The sequence below is a fragment of the Cibotium barometz genome, chromosome 24 (assembly GCF_041138505.1).
Source record: "Cibotium barometz isolate CiBa-2024 chromosome 24, ASM4113850v1, whole genome shotgun sequence".
NCBI lineage: Eukaryota > Viridiplantae > Streptophyta > Polypodiopsida > Cyatheales > Cibotiaceae > Cibotium > Cibotium barometz.
This window is the reverse complement of record NC_141069.1, coordinates 25038807-25054155: the sequence shown is the minus strand read 5'-3', so window position 1 is coordinate 25054155 and position 15349 is coordinate 25038807.

Genomic DNA, 15349 nt, shown 5'->3' with positions numbered 1-15349 from the left:
ACAAAGTTAGCCCCAACGCATAACAGAAAGAATTTTCAAAAATCATGTCGGTAACATTATTATATATACAACTATTGCAAACAACAGGTGGAAGGCTAGGCATTCAACCACAAAAGGGGTGGCTATGATAGCATGTAGAGCAAAACCATTGCCCAAGTGAGTCAATGAAAAAAAATCCATTAGTGATCTCTCAAATGTACTAGACAAAGCACATCATTAGCATGGAGCTTTAAGCCCATGGCCTATATAAAGGCCCTAGACCCCCTTAGCTCATCATCTTCACCTTTGGCTCCTACAGGGGCCCCATATCTCTACCAAAACCCCACCCTAGCCATCCCTAGCTTACCCAACTCTTCCCTTCATATTGGAGATTCCAAAAGAGACTACTAGCCATTTAATTGTGAAGAAAAGAGATTCATGTGCCATTCAAGAAATCTAGGCTCCATTAAATCGAGAGGATAGCTTGGTAGCCATTTACATTCTTTGGGAAAGATATTGAAGTTGATATTTTCTTATAATTAGTGTAATTTATTTCAATATTAATTATAATTGATGGATGACTAGGCTTAATTCAGTCTAATCAACCTCATTACGCTAGAGGGAAGAAATGGGAAATTTGATGAAAGATTAAGCAAATTGGCAAGATTACTTAGGTGGTTGTCAAGTCAATTTGATAACGAAGTGCTTAGTTTGCTTAATTATCTTAGTTGTATGAGTACTTATGATCAATAAATATGAAAGGAGAGGTGATGTTATTTACAAGTGTGTGTGTACAATTAAGTTGCTGATTCATTTTTAGCTTGTCGAAGACCAATGTTTAATTTTGGCCTCATGGGTGCTACAGACACTCCAATGGACTCAATTGCCTCTTTGGGCATAGTTATTTCCCTCTTGGGGATTCGCGACCCTTTTTGGGTTGCTGTTTCATGCCACTTTGGGTGCTTAGTGTGGACGATTATATCACCCATAATTTTGTTTTAATCTCATATCTCGTAGACGTGGCCAACACTCCAACGGGTTGATGTCTCTTTGGGCTGACTTTTCAGGTCTTATTTGTTTGCCCAAGTCTTATATTAGTGTCCATTGTAGGATGGACCTCTTTGGGTCCTTTTGCAGGTCACTGCCCCCATTGGTAGCTCTTATTGTGGGTCTTTGCCCATTTGTGTTGTTTGTTTTTTTTTAATAATGATTATTATGATTTGAAAGGATTTGTGTCAGATTTGTGTAAAATGGTGTGTGTGCATGCAAATAGCCTGAAAGAGTAGGCATGTTTGCGCTCACGAATAGCCTGAATGTTTAGGCATATTCATGATGTGAGGAAATTATTAAATAAAGTTATTTTCGATGGATTATAAATAAAATATTGATTTATGTTTTAAAAAAATTTAAACTTTATTTATTTGTTTATTGTTATTAGTATATATATTGTGATTATGCTAATGGGAAAAACACAAATAGCCTTAGAAAGTAGGCAAGTTTGTGTCCACGAATAGCCTTAATATTTAGGCAAGTTCGTGTATTTTAAAAGACATAATTATTGTTAGTAAAAGTGTGTGATAAAGGGTTTAGAATATTAATGTTGGTTTGTTATAACTATTGGCTTGTTTCGATGAGATAAATATTATAATTCTTATCAATAATATTTATACAGTAATATAAATGTTGCTTATGGAAGTATTAATAATATATACTATATTTAAATATTATATATACGTAATGTATTTAAATATTAAAGATATAATATTATTAACAATGTTAAAGGGTTAAATTTATATTTGATTTTTGAATGAAAAAGGAAGGTGGGTTAGTGTAAAGGTGTAGAAGGACATGAGAACGAGAAGGCCGGTTATTCATTTAGATTTCTAAGATTTGGATGCTTGGAGCAAAGGCAACGAGGTAGGTTTCTTTTTCAATTTTATTGAGATTTTGTTTTTGATATATATGAACTGGTCCACAGTCTTGAATGGTACGCATCTAAGCTCCTTCGTGAAGAGGTTGGGGGGTTGCGGTCGTCTCGCTGAAGAAGGAGGTGCTGCCGCCGCCAAAGGCCACATCAATAACGATGACACGGGTGCATGTATGCAAAGGGCAGAGGGGGGCAGGCATGGGGGCGTTAGAGAAGGGCGCACGGAAGGCCAGTAGGAGAGAGAGAGGTTGAGATTAAGCCGGCAAGGACTATGCGTGGCTTCTATCAAAGTGGAAGCAGACTCGTGTGGGTGGAAGAGGCTGGGGTGGCTGTCGCTTCTCAAAAAGGAACATTGCAAGGTGGAGGTTGGTGTGGTATGAAAGCATGTGCCGCGTTCTAATATTATATTGTTGACCTTGGTTACATTTATACAATTAGTGTGTGTCTCTTGCTAATGGCCATTCATACTTACTCGGACACTAGCATTAATTCCAACATAGTGTTGCAAAATTGGTCATGTAATGGAATCAAAGACAATACTATTTACAGAAGTGTTGAGTAAATTGTACTTAAGTGAATGGAGAGTTGATTCAGTTGTACTTAAGTGTTATTACAATTACTCTGATACAAAGACTATTATAATCTATCAAGGTTCATAGAGAATTGATTAGAATAGACCACAAACCCTAGATAGGTAAATTCTATACTTGTAAAAGCCTATCTATGGCTCATAAGAACTTGCTTGTTGTTGACACTGAATGTGAGATCCCTGTTCCCACCGAGCAACGGATTCGGGGTACTAGCAGCGGAAGTAGCACTTCTCGCGCGGGACAGGGGTCCTACACTCGGGGCCTCGCCCACGGATATCCGGACAAGAGACTAATCCGTCGGTTTGTCCAAAACCGAAACCGAAAAAACTTCCTTTACCCGGAAAGCACGAGCGATTCCACCAGGATAACTCTTTACTCTAACGTAGTCAAGATCATTACTGATCAAACTGATCTGACTGCACCTTTAACGGTACTTGGTCAAATCAAGGAAGAACTTGCACTTGGATCATTGGGATCAACGCTTTTTTCCCCATCAAGAGGCACAGCTGTTGATTCCTATCCATAGAACAATTTCTATCTGGGATTTACTTCATCTATCGTAATATTAGAATTTAAATCTCGATTTACGGATCCATCAGTCCAGCCTAACCCCATCCGATCCCATGGGTTAGCCAACCGCCCAACCACTGTAGTGATGGGATCTAATTTGGAATTTGGTTAGGTTTTGTCCCGGGTACCAAGGAAAAGAGTTCCAAGGCCCCCTAGCCGGAAGTTCATGCAAACATAAAACTAGCCACACCACTTACACACCCAATATGAAATTGCCTTTTTCTTAGCATCAGCTAACTTTAAAACAATCCTTTAAGGAAACCATAGTACCACTGATCACAATCTTCCAATTTATCCAGTTGATTCATAATTTCCCATCATTCCTTCATCAGAGTATCTATGGCATCATTGGCAACTAGAACGCTCACCACCTGTCCACACAGGGGCCTTTTCAATAGTTCCTAGCCCATAATACTCGGCAATATAATCACTTATAAAAATCAAGATGGACTCTCGTTGAAGATCAGCAAGATCAACCAAGAGATCCATATAAAGAGCCATGGACTCATCCATTGAAGACCAGCAAGGTCAATCAACCAGATCCATGCCCGGTTTCACAAAACAACTCTTACTCCTTGTTCCAATATCTTCCACGACGCACGTGTGGGTATCTTCGGCGACCCAGAGCCCGAGCACCGTATGGTCAGCACCCTCTAGGATCCTTCGCAGGTGACCTAGCGCTTCACTCATAGGCCGCTTCCTTGGTCCCTCATCCACCGTACCGGAAGCTCACCATTTAAATCGAACCGAGGCTGGTCAAGACCTCGGTCGACCTTGCTACGCGAGACGTCCTCCATTGACTCTCCGTCGCAGTTGCAACTTTATCAGTTAGGTCTCCACGACCTTAAACACAAGACGGTCAAAATGCTTCCCCAGCATTCTTGACATAAAACAACCATTTACAAACAGCATTTACAAACAGTTTACAAATACAATTTCTATATTAACTCTCATTTTTCCATATTATCCCTCATTAATCCACATTACTTATTCCACATTCCATTTATATGTGTACTCATCCAATCACATCATTTTTCATCTCTTCACTTCAGATTCCTTCACATCACATATCATATATTCACATCCATATCCACATCCATACATCCACATCCACATCCACATTCACATCTACATGCTTACCTCCATTTTCACATCCTCATTTATACATCCACATCCCATATCCACATTCATACATACACATCCATATCCACATCCATAAATCCACATCCACATGCATACATCCACTATCACGTCCTCATTCATACATCCACATCCACATCCACATCCATATACATACATACATCCACATCCACATTCTCATTCACATCTATACATCCACATCTACATCCACATACATACATACATCCACATCCACATTCCACATTCACATCTATACATCCACATCTACATCCACATTCACATACATCCACATCCACATCTACATCCACATTCACATACATCCACATCCACATTTTCATTCACATCTATATATCCACATCTACATCCACATACATACATACATCCACATCCACATCCACATACATACATACATCCACATCCACTTTCCACATTCACATCTATACATCCACATCTACATCCACATTCATATACATCCACATCCATATTTTCATTCACATCTATACATCCACCTCTACATCCACATACATACATACATCCATATCCACATTCCACATTCACATCTATATAACCACATCTACATCCACATTCACATCTATGCATATACATCTTCATGCATACATCCATTTTCACATTCATACATCCACACTCCCATCTCCACATCCACACATCCACATACATACATCCATTTCCACATTCCCATTCATATAACCCCATATGCCTTCACATCTAATCTTTTACATCACATCCATTCTTGCCCTATCATCATCACAACCCATATACATCTTATCCTATCACATACACTTCTTACCTCATCTCATACACATCTTATCACATACACTTCTTACCTCATCTCATACACATCTTATCACATCTTAATTCATCTTATTACCTCTTATCACATCTTATACACCTCTTATCACATCCTATCACATCTCATATCTATTTATAGAATACAAGAGAACTCTTATATTTGATATAAGATTTCTTTACACATTTATTTATGCATAAATTTCATTTAAGGAGATTAATACTTTCGAAGTAAAAATCAATCTTTTTTTTGCATCTTCCTATGCATAAATTCATTTTAAATGAAAATGATACTTTTGAATTAAAATTCAATCTTTTATGCATCTTCCTATGCATAAATTCAATTTAGATGAGAATGACACTTTTGAATCAATCTTTTATGCATCTTCCTATGCATAAATTCAATTTGGTAGGAATTACACTTTTAGAATAAAAGAATTTCTCTTATGCATGTAATTTATGCATAAAATCCATTTATGAGGAAAATCACACTTTTAGTATAAAAAGAATATCTTTTATGCATACCTATATGCATGAAATCCAATATGATAAAAGTAACACTCTTACAATAAAATAATCAACTTTTATGCATACCTCTATGCATGAAATTCAATTATGATAAAAGTCACACTTTTATAATAAAATAATCAACTTTTATGCATACTTCTATGCATGAAAATTAAAAATGATAAAAGTAACACTTTTGATATAAAAAAATTTCTTTTATGCATACTTCTATGCATGAAAATTAAAAATGATAAAAGTAACACTTTTGATATAAAAATTTTTCCTTTATGCATACTTCTATGCATGAAAATTAAAAATGATAAAAGTAACACTTTTGATATAAAAATTTTCCTTTATACATACTTCTATGCATGAAAATTAAAAATGATAAAAATAACACTTTTGATATAAAAATTTATCCATTATGCATACTTCTATGCATGAAATAAAAATGGTAAAAATAACACTTTTGATATAAAAATTTATCCATTATGCATACTTCTATGCATGAAATAAAAATGGTAAAAATAACACTTTTGATATAAAAATTTATCCATTATGCATACTTCTATACATGAAATAAAAATGGTAAAAATAACACTTTTGATATAAAAACTTATCCATTATGCATACTTCTATGCATGAAATAAAAATGGTAAAAATAACACTTTTGATATAAAAACTTATCCTTTATGCATGATATTAAAATTTAATTTCTCCATGATTATAATGAAATTCTTTCAATTAATCTAGGATGATAATTCCTAGAATATGGTAGGAAGTCCTCTTTTTATGCTTTGAATGAAATTATTTTATGCATAATTTTTATAAAAATTTTGCCATAGCTCCGCTGCTATGACTGATAAATCTCAATTTTTCTAAGGGATAATGCTTATCATTAAGAAAATAATTAAAATAATCTCTAATTGGATTATCAATCCATAATGGATTGAATCATTAATATACATAAACTAAAAGCATAGAAAAAAGCCATTAGTTTGGCCTCAAGCATAGCTTAATCTTGGGTTAAGGAAGAGCTTTATGAAAAGCTTGATTTGGATTGAGAACGGTTCATGAGTATGACCATTTCTTGAGTGAGAGAGAGAATTTACATAAAAATCATTAGAATTTAAACATAAATGAAAATTAACTTCAATAGCATTATGTAACTCTTCACTACTATTCAAACTTCAATAGCATTAAAAAAAACCATACCAATTAAACTTCTCAAGCTTGAGAGGGGTTGAGAAGAGAGAAACATTGAGAAATTATAGAAAGATCAATATTCACTAATTACCTTACAACTTGCTTGATTCTTTGTTCACGGTAGAGGCCCCCAACCAATCAATTGGTTAAGTATGTTGATGGAGCCACTAATTGGGATTGAAGAAAGAGGGAAGCTCCAAAAACTAGTGAATTATTAAATGAATTCACAGTTCTTGGCTTAGGTGGAGTAGAGTAACGATGCATAAACACTATATATTTTTCAACAAGGGGGAGGCTTCTATTTATAGGAAAAATTGAGCTCCTAACCAAACAAACTGATTCTAGAATTTTCTAAATCAGTTTGGTCAATATTTGACCATTTTTAGGTCAGTTAAGCTAACTTTTTGGAACTAGACTTGAATGAGGAGAGAGGAGAGATGAAATATCTCAATTTTTATGAGTTTAAAACTCATTCAAGCATGTGAAATATGCACCTCCTTTAAAGAACTCCTCTTCCTTACATATGTGTCATAATGGAATCATTTTAATATTGCTCATAGTTTTTTTTACTAATAATCCTTGTACATTTTCAACTCTTCATCTTATGTGAAATATGCACCTCCTTTAAAGAATTCCCCTTCCTTACATATGTCATATTTTTAATATTGCTCATAGTTTTTTACTAATAATCCTTGTACATTTTCAGCTCTTCATCTTATGTGAAATATGCACCTCCTTTAAAGAATTCCCCTTCCTTACATATGTCATATTTTTAATATTGCTCATAGTTTTTTTACTAATAAACCTTGTACATTTTCAACTCTTCATCTTATGTGAGCATTTAAGGGACTCCCCTTCCTTACATATGTGTCATAATAAAATCATTATACCCAAAATATCTCATATTTTTAATATTGCACATAGTTTTTTTACTAATAAACCTTGTACATTTTCAACTCTTCACCTCATGTGAGCATTTACTCATTTTTGGGTATTTTCTTTTTACAAGTTGGATTTATCTCCTCCCTACACATGGATTGATGCTATTGGTCCATAGGAACCTTAATTGGACCATAGTCTAAAGATTTCTGAAAATCTAGACCCTTAGGCTAAGGTTCTTTATAGCTATTTTCAATTAATTCCAATTGCACATTGAAAATTCTTTTTGAATTTCTGTTTCAGGGGCACTCATCTGAATTAGAAGAGATATTTTTCTATCCAAAAATATTCAAAATCTGAATATTCTCTCTCTAGAATATTTTCTCTCTCTAGGTTAAAACAGTTAGAAACAAGTCTTTTATATTTCTGAAGAGGGATTGATTACAGGGGAAGATACTAGACATCAAAAAGGGGTTGGGAGAGGAATCTTACATTCTACCCCACTTAAAAAACGCGAGATGTCCTCATCTCGCAACTTGATAATTTCGCAAGATTCACGAATATGAGACTTAGAGAAAAATTTTAATCAAGATTAACCACCAAGATAAGTCTTAAAGAGAGCAAGATTCAAAATACGAACAAGATTTAAACTTTATTCATTCTCGGAACTTATACAGTAAAGATAGAGGAACTCTTTACACTTCCATAAGTCCGTCCATCATATGGTCACAAAAGCAGTCCTCACAAGCTGCACAAGTATAAGGTAACTCATCTATGGGAATGATTCTGTGGGTTATTGCTGCGCCTATCTCAGTGGTATGAGGTGTTCTAACAAAAGAACCTCTGAGAGGCAAGCCAAAAACGAGGTAAAGGCATATCTTCTCATGAGGAAGAAAACACGCCAGTAAGAAGACCCGCTCAGAAAACCCAGGATGCCTTGATCTCATGACGCAGTAGTATCGGGGACCCAAACCCAAAGCTTCAATAACCATGGCCAAGCGGACATTGTTACGAAAGTGCTGCTGACCCCAGGGTGTTACCCTAGTTATGTTTTGATAGGTCCGCCATTTGGTTTGCGCTACAGAAGTTCCCAAGTGAGGGAAAAGTGAGCGCTCATACTGCTCTATAAAATCCTTCTTTACAGATTCACTTGCGTCTTGAAGGTGAGGAATCATTATGGATAAAACTAGTTCTTGTTGCCAAGCCATGAAGGAGATTAAGAAAGAAAGGAGATCGATGGAAGTAAGATTACTGTGAGCGACAAGTAAAAGTTACGACTTATATAAAGGAAGGAGCTAGCGTAACTTAGAAGCCAACGGTAACTTGCCCCACTGAAGTTTTACCGTCTTTCCATGATTTGGGTTTGGCACAATTTTCTATAGAAGGCATTAAGAACTTTGAGATGAGGAGATAAAAGAAGTTCGTAAGTTAAATCACCTACTTTCTTTGGTCCAATATCTGGGAGATAACTTCTTCCCAAGAGATAAAGAACTTCTTTTGGGCCATACTCGAGACCAAAACCTTGATATCCAAAACATCGATTCTCACTTCTGAATCCTTAAAACAGGTGGAACTTTTGAGAAGTATTCAGGAAAAGGTTCTTCCTTTTTTAAACAGAATCTTTCTTTTATTTTAGAGATAGAATAATTATAAGATCAGAAAGGGAGATTCTTACTCCTGTATACCTCTAAGGCTGGGGGAGAATCTTACATTCTACCCCACTTAAAAAGTGCGAGATGTCCTCATCTCATAAAGTAGAGGACAACTCTTTTTCTTAAGATCCTATTTTATTCTTGGGTTCCTTATATTCTGGTCAACCCAACAGAATACAGGGATAAATATCCCTTAGAACTCATCATTAAATAACAATTCATTCAGATCATATCATTCATATCTTTAACATGATAAAGGTCCATTAGACCGAAAAATTTCCTTCTGAGCATTCCTCCAGGAGATGTAGTATGGAGGAGATCATCCCAGATACTAGGCTTAGTCCAGTGAGGATTGTTGGTCGTTCGGAAAAGCATTGGTTCATTGACCCTTCTCCTCAGATAGTGACTCATGGCTCTTGGTGTTTGTGGTTATATGGTGGCAATCCTATCAGATATCTTTAGTGGGATCTAGGAGAGTGGTATTGGATTGATGCCCAGTAGCAATTTGACAGCACAATCCACTAATCTCATAGTGATTTGCTGAATCATTTTCATCATTTATCATTACAGGGACTCGTCCCAATCATCCACATTGTGGTTTCGCTCAGCTTATTACATTTCAACCCATTTTCAAGGATCATCATTTTTCAATCAGAATCCAAATCAATTCATCAGTTCCCAAACAGAATTAAAAATCATATCAACCACATTCAAAATCATCATCTGGATAGCATTAACACTTATAATTTCAAGTCTTAGATTTACTCGTATACTATCGGTAAAGAGCTGCAGTTATACCCTCGGTATATACGGATAGTCATGATACTCAAAACTATAAGGTAAATACCATCATGTCTAGGTCTCAAGCAAGTCAGGGTTCCATACAATTGCGGTACTTCCAATTGAAGACCCAATTACTAATTTACGAATTTCAATTTGAATTAACAATTTGTATGAATTATATCAAACAATTACAACCTTTTTGTGCGTCTTGATAAACTTTTGACATAATTTGCTCCTCAGTTGATCTTATTGGAGATCTATGACTTAAGTCTGATAAATAGATTTTTCTTTATCCGATCGTCCGTAAAAAAAAACATTTGTATATTTATATACAAGTTGCAATAATTACATAGAGTGGCTCGGCTCCAAAATTCAAAATCTCTTCGAGAGACGCATAAGACGACGGTACAAGGCCATAGTCATGCCCTGTTACATAAGTTCTCTAACTGCGAAGGGAGCTATTATTTTCTCCTTAGGGATAAATCGACTAAGGAGTCTATAAATTCGACATGAAAGTCTGAAATTTCGAGGTGTCGAATGATATAGAATGACACCACGCACCATTTTCAGCTTTAACAGGATCATAGTTAATGAGAGATTCTGCCACCACAGCATTGTATGGTGGTTGCAATGGGCGTGGACATATTGCCCTGCAAACCACTTATGTTGTATTCTCTCCGCTGGGGTAGGAAAATATAAATCCGCAAAATGGCGTGCGAGTCTTGCTCGGCTTGTTTGAGTTGAAGCGGAAGACATGAGATGCTCGAAGGCAAATGCAATCATATCTTGAGACTGGGTGAGGTCGGGAATACCAGATAAATGTGGAACTTCCATCTATAAAAACAATTTCTTTGATTAAAATTTCTTCATTAAAGAAGCTTACGGAATGAGAATACATTATGAAAATGCTGTTTCTGAATTCTTATTACCAATTTCAGATAAGAATTTAATTATCTTTATTAGCTTTCAAAACCGCTCTGATACCAACTGTGAGATCCCTATTCCCACCGAGCAACGGATTCGGGGTACTAGCAGCGGAAGTAGCACTTCTCGCGCGGGACAGGCGTCCCACACTCGGGGCCTCGCCCACGGATATCCGGACAAGAGACTAATCCGTCGGTTTGTCCAAAACCGAAACCGGAAAAACTTCCTTTACCCGGAAAGCACGGGCGATTCCACCAGGATAACTCTTTACTCTAACGTAGTCAAGATCATTACTGATCAAACTGATCTGACTGCACCTTTAACGGTACTTGGTCAAATCAAGGAAGAACTTGCACTTGGATCATTGGGATCAACGCTTTTTTCCCCATCAAGAGGCACAGCCGTTGATTCCTATCCATAGAACAATTTCTATCCGGGATTTACTTCATCTATCGTAATATTAGAATTTAAATCTCGATTTACGGATCCATCAGTCCAGCCTAACCCCATCCGATCCCATGGGTTAGCCAACCGCCCAACCACTGTAGTGATGGGATCCAATTTGGAATTTGGTTAGGTTTTGTCCCGGGTACCAAGGAAAAGAGTTCCAAGGCCCCCTAGCCGGAAGTTCATGCAAACATAAAACTAGCCACACCACTTACACACCCAATATGAAATTGCCTTTTTCTTAGCATCAGCTAACTTTAAAACAATCCTTTAAGGAAACCATAGTACCACTGATCACAATCTTCCAATTTATCCAGTTGATTCATAATTTCCCATCATTCCTTCATCAGAGTATCTATGGCATCATTGGCAACTAGAACGCTCACCACCTGTCCACACAGGGGCCTTTTCAATAGTTCCTAGCCCATAATACTCGGCAATATAATCACTTATAAAAATCAAGATGGACTCTCGTTGAAGATCAGCAAGATCAACCAAGAGATCCATATAAAGAGCCATGGACTCATCCATTGAAGACCAGCAAGGTCAATCAACCAGATCCATGCCCGGTTTCACAAAACAACTCTTACTCCTTGTTCCAATATCTTCCACGACGCACGTGTGGGTATCTTCGGCGACCCAGAGCCCGAGCACCGTATGGTCAGCACCCTCTAGGATCCTTCGCAGGTGACCTAGCGCTTCACTCATAGGCCGCTTCCTTGGTCCCTCATCCACCGTACCGGAAGCTCACCATTTAAATCGAACCGAGGCTGGTCAAGACCTCGGTCGACCTTGCTACGCGAGACGTCCTCCATTGACTCTCCGTCGCAGTTGCAACTTTATCAGTTAGGTCTCCACGACCTTAAACACAAGACGGTCAAAATGCTTCCCCAGCATTCTTGACATAAAACAACCATTTACAAACAGCATTTACAAACAGTTTACAAATACAATTTCTATATTAACTCTCATTTTTCCACATTATCCCTCATTAATCCACATTACTTATTCCACATTCCATTTATATGTGTACTCATCCAATCACATCATTTTTCATCTCTTCACTTCAGATTCCTTCACATCACATATCATATATTCACATCCATATCCACATCCATACATCCACATCCACATCCACATTCACATCTACATGCTTACCTCCATTTTCACATCCTCATTTATACATCCACATCCCATATCCACATTCATACATACACATCCATATCCACATCCATAAATCCACATCCACATGCATACATCCACTATCACGTCCTCATTCATACATCCACATCCACATCCACATCCATATACATACATACATCCACATCCACATTCTCATTCACATCTATACATCCACATCTACATCCACATACATACATACATTCACATCCACATTCCACATTCACATCTATACATCCACATCTACATCCACATTCACATACATCCACATCCACATCTACATCCACATTCACATACATCCACATCCACATTTCCATTCACATCTATACATCCACATCTACATCCACATCCACATCCACATACATACATACATCCACATCCACTTTCCACATTCACATTTATACATCCACATCTACATCCACATTCATATACATCCACATCCATATTTTCATTCACATCTATACATCCACCTCTACATCCACATACATACATACATCCATATCCACATTCCACATTCACATCTATACAACCACATCTACATCCACATTCACATCTATGCATATACATCTTCATGCATACATCCATTTTCACATTCATACATCCACACTCCCATCTCCACATCCACACATCCACATACATACATCCATTTCCACATTCCCATTCATATAACCCCATATGCCTTCACATCTAATCTTTTACATCACATCCATTCTTGCCCTATCATCACAACCCATATACATCTTATCCTATCACATACACTTCTTACCTCATCTCATACACATCTTATCACATCTTAATTCATCTTATTACCTCTTATCACATCTTATACACCTCTTATCACATCCTATCACATCTCATATCTATTTATAGAATACAAGAGAACTCTTATATTTGATATAAGATTTCTTTACACATTTATTTATGCATAAATTCCATTTAAGGAGATTAATACTTTCGAAGTAAAAATCAATCTTTTTTTTGCATCTTCCTATGCATAAATTCATTTTAAATGAAAATGATACTTTTGAATTAAAATTCAATCTTTTATGCATCTTCCTATGCATAAATTCAATTTAGATGAGAATGACACTTTTGAATCAATATTTTATGCATCTTCCTATGCATAAATTCAATTTGGTAGGAATTACACTTTTAGAATAAAAGAATTTCTCTTATGCATGTAATTTATGCATAAAATCCATTTATGAGGAAAATCACACTTTTAGTATAAAAAGAATATCTTTTATGCATACCTATATGCATGAAATCCAATATGATAAAAGTAACACTCTTACAATAAAATAATCAACTTTTATGCATACCTCTATGCATGAAATTCAATTATGATAAAAGTCACACTTTTATAATAAAATAATCAACTTTTATGCATACTTCTATGCATGAAAATTAAAAATGATAAAAGTAACACTTTTGATATAAAAAATTTTCTTTTATGCATACTTCTATGCATGAAAATTAAAAATGATAAAAGTAACACTTTTGATATAAAAATTTTTCCTTTATGCATACTTCTATGCATGAAAATTAAAAATGATAAAAGTAACACTTTTGATATAAAAATTTTCCTTTATACATACTTCTATGCATGAAAATTAAAAATGATAAAAATAACACTTTTGATATAAAAATTTATCCATTATGCATACTTCTATGCATGAAATAAAAATGGTAAAAATAACACTTTTGATATAAAAATTTATCCATTATGCATACTTCTATGCATGAAATAAAAATGGTAAAAATAACACTTTTGATATAAAAATTTATCCATTATGCATACTTCTATACATGAAATAAAAATGGTAAAAATAACACTTTTGATATAAAAACTTATCCATTATGCATACTTCTATGCATGAAATAAAAATGGTAAAAATAACACTTTTGATATAAAAACTTATCCTTTATGCATGATATTAAAATTTAATTTCTCTATGATTATAATGAAATTCTTTCAATTAATCTAGGATGATAATTCCTAGAATATGGTAGGAAGTCCTCTTTTTATGCTTTGAATGAAATTATTTTATGCATAATTTTTATAAAAATTTTGCCATAGCTCCGCTGCTATGACTGATAAATCTCAATTTTTCTAAGGGATAATGCTTATCATTAAGAAAATAATTAAAATAATCTCTAATTGGATTATCAATCCATAATGGATTGAATCGTTAATATACATAAACTAAAAGCATAGAAAAAAGCCATTAGTTTGGCCTCAAGCATAGCTTAATCTTGGGTTAAGGAAGAGCTTTATGAAAAGCTTGATTTGGATTGAGAACGGTTCATGAGTATGACCATTTCTTGAGTGAGAGAGAGAATTTACATAAAAATCATTAGAATTTAAACATAAATGAAAATTAACTTCAATAGCATTATGTAACTCTTCACTACTATTCAAACTTCAATAGCATTAAAAAAAAACCATACCAATTAAACTTCTCAAGCTTGAGAGGGGTTGAGAAGAGAGAAACATTGAGAAATTATAGAAAGATCAATATTCACTAATTACCTTACAACTTGCTTGATTCTTTGTTCACGGTAGAGGCCCCCAACCAATCAATTGGTTAAGTATGTTGATGGAGCCACTAATTGGGATTGAAGAAAGAGGGAAGCTCCAAAAACTAGTGAATTATTAAATGAATTCACAGTTCTTGACTTAGGTGGAGTAGAGTAACGATGCATAAACACTATATATTTTTCAACAAGGGGGAGGCTTCTATTTATAGGAAAAATTG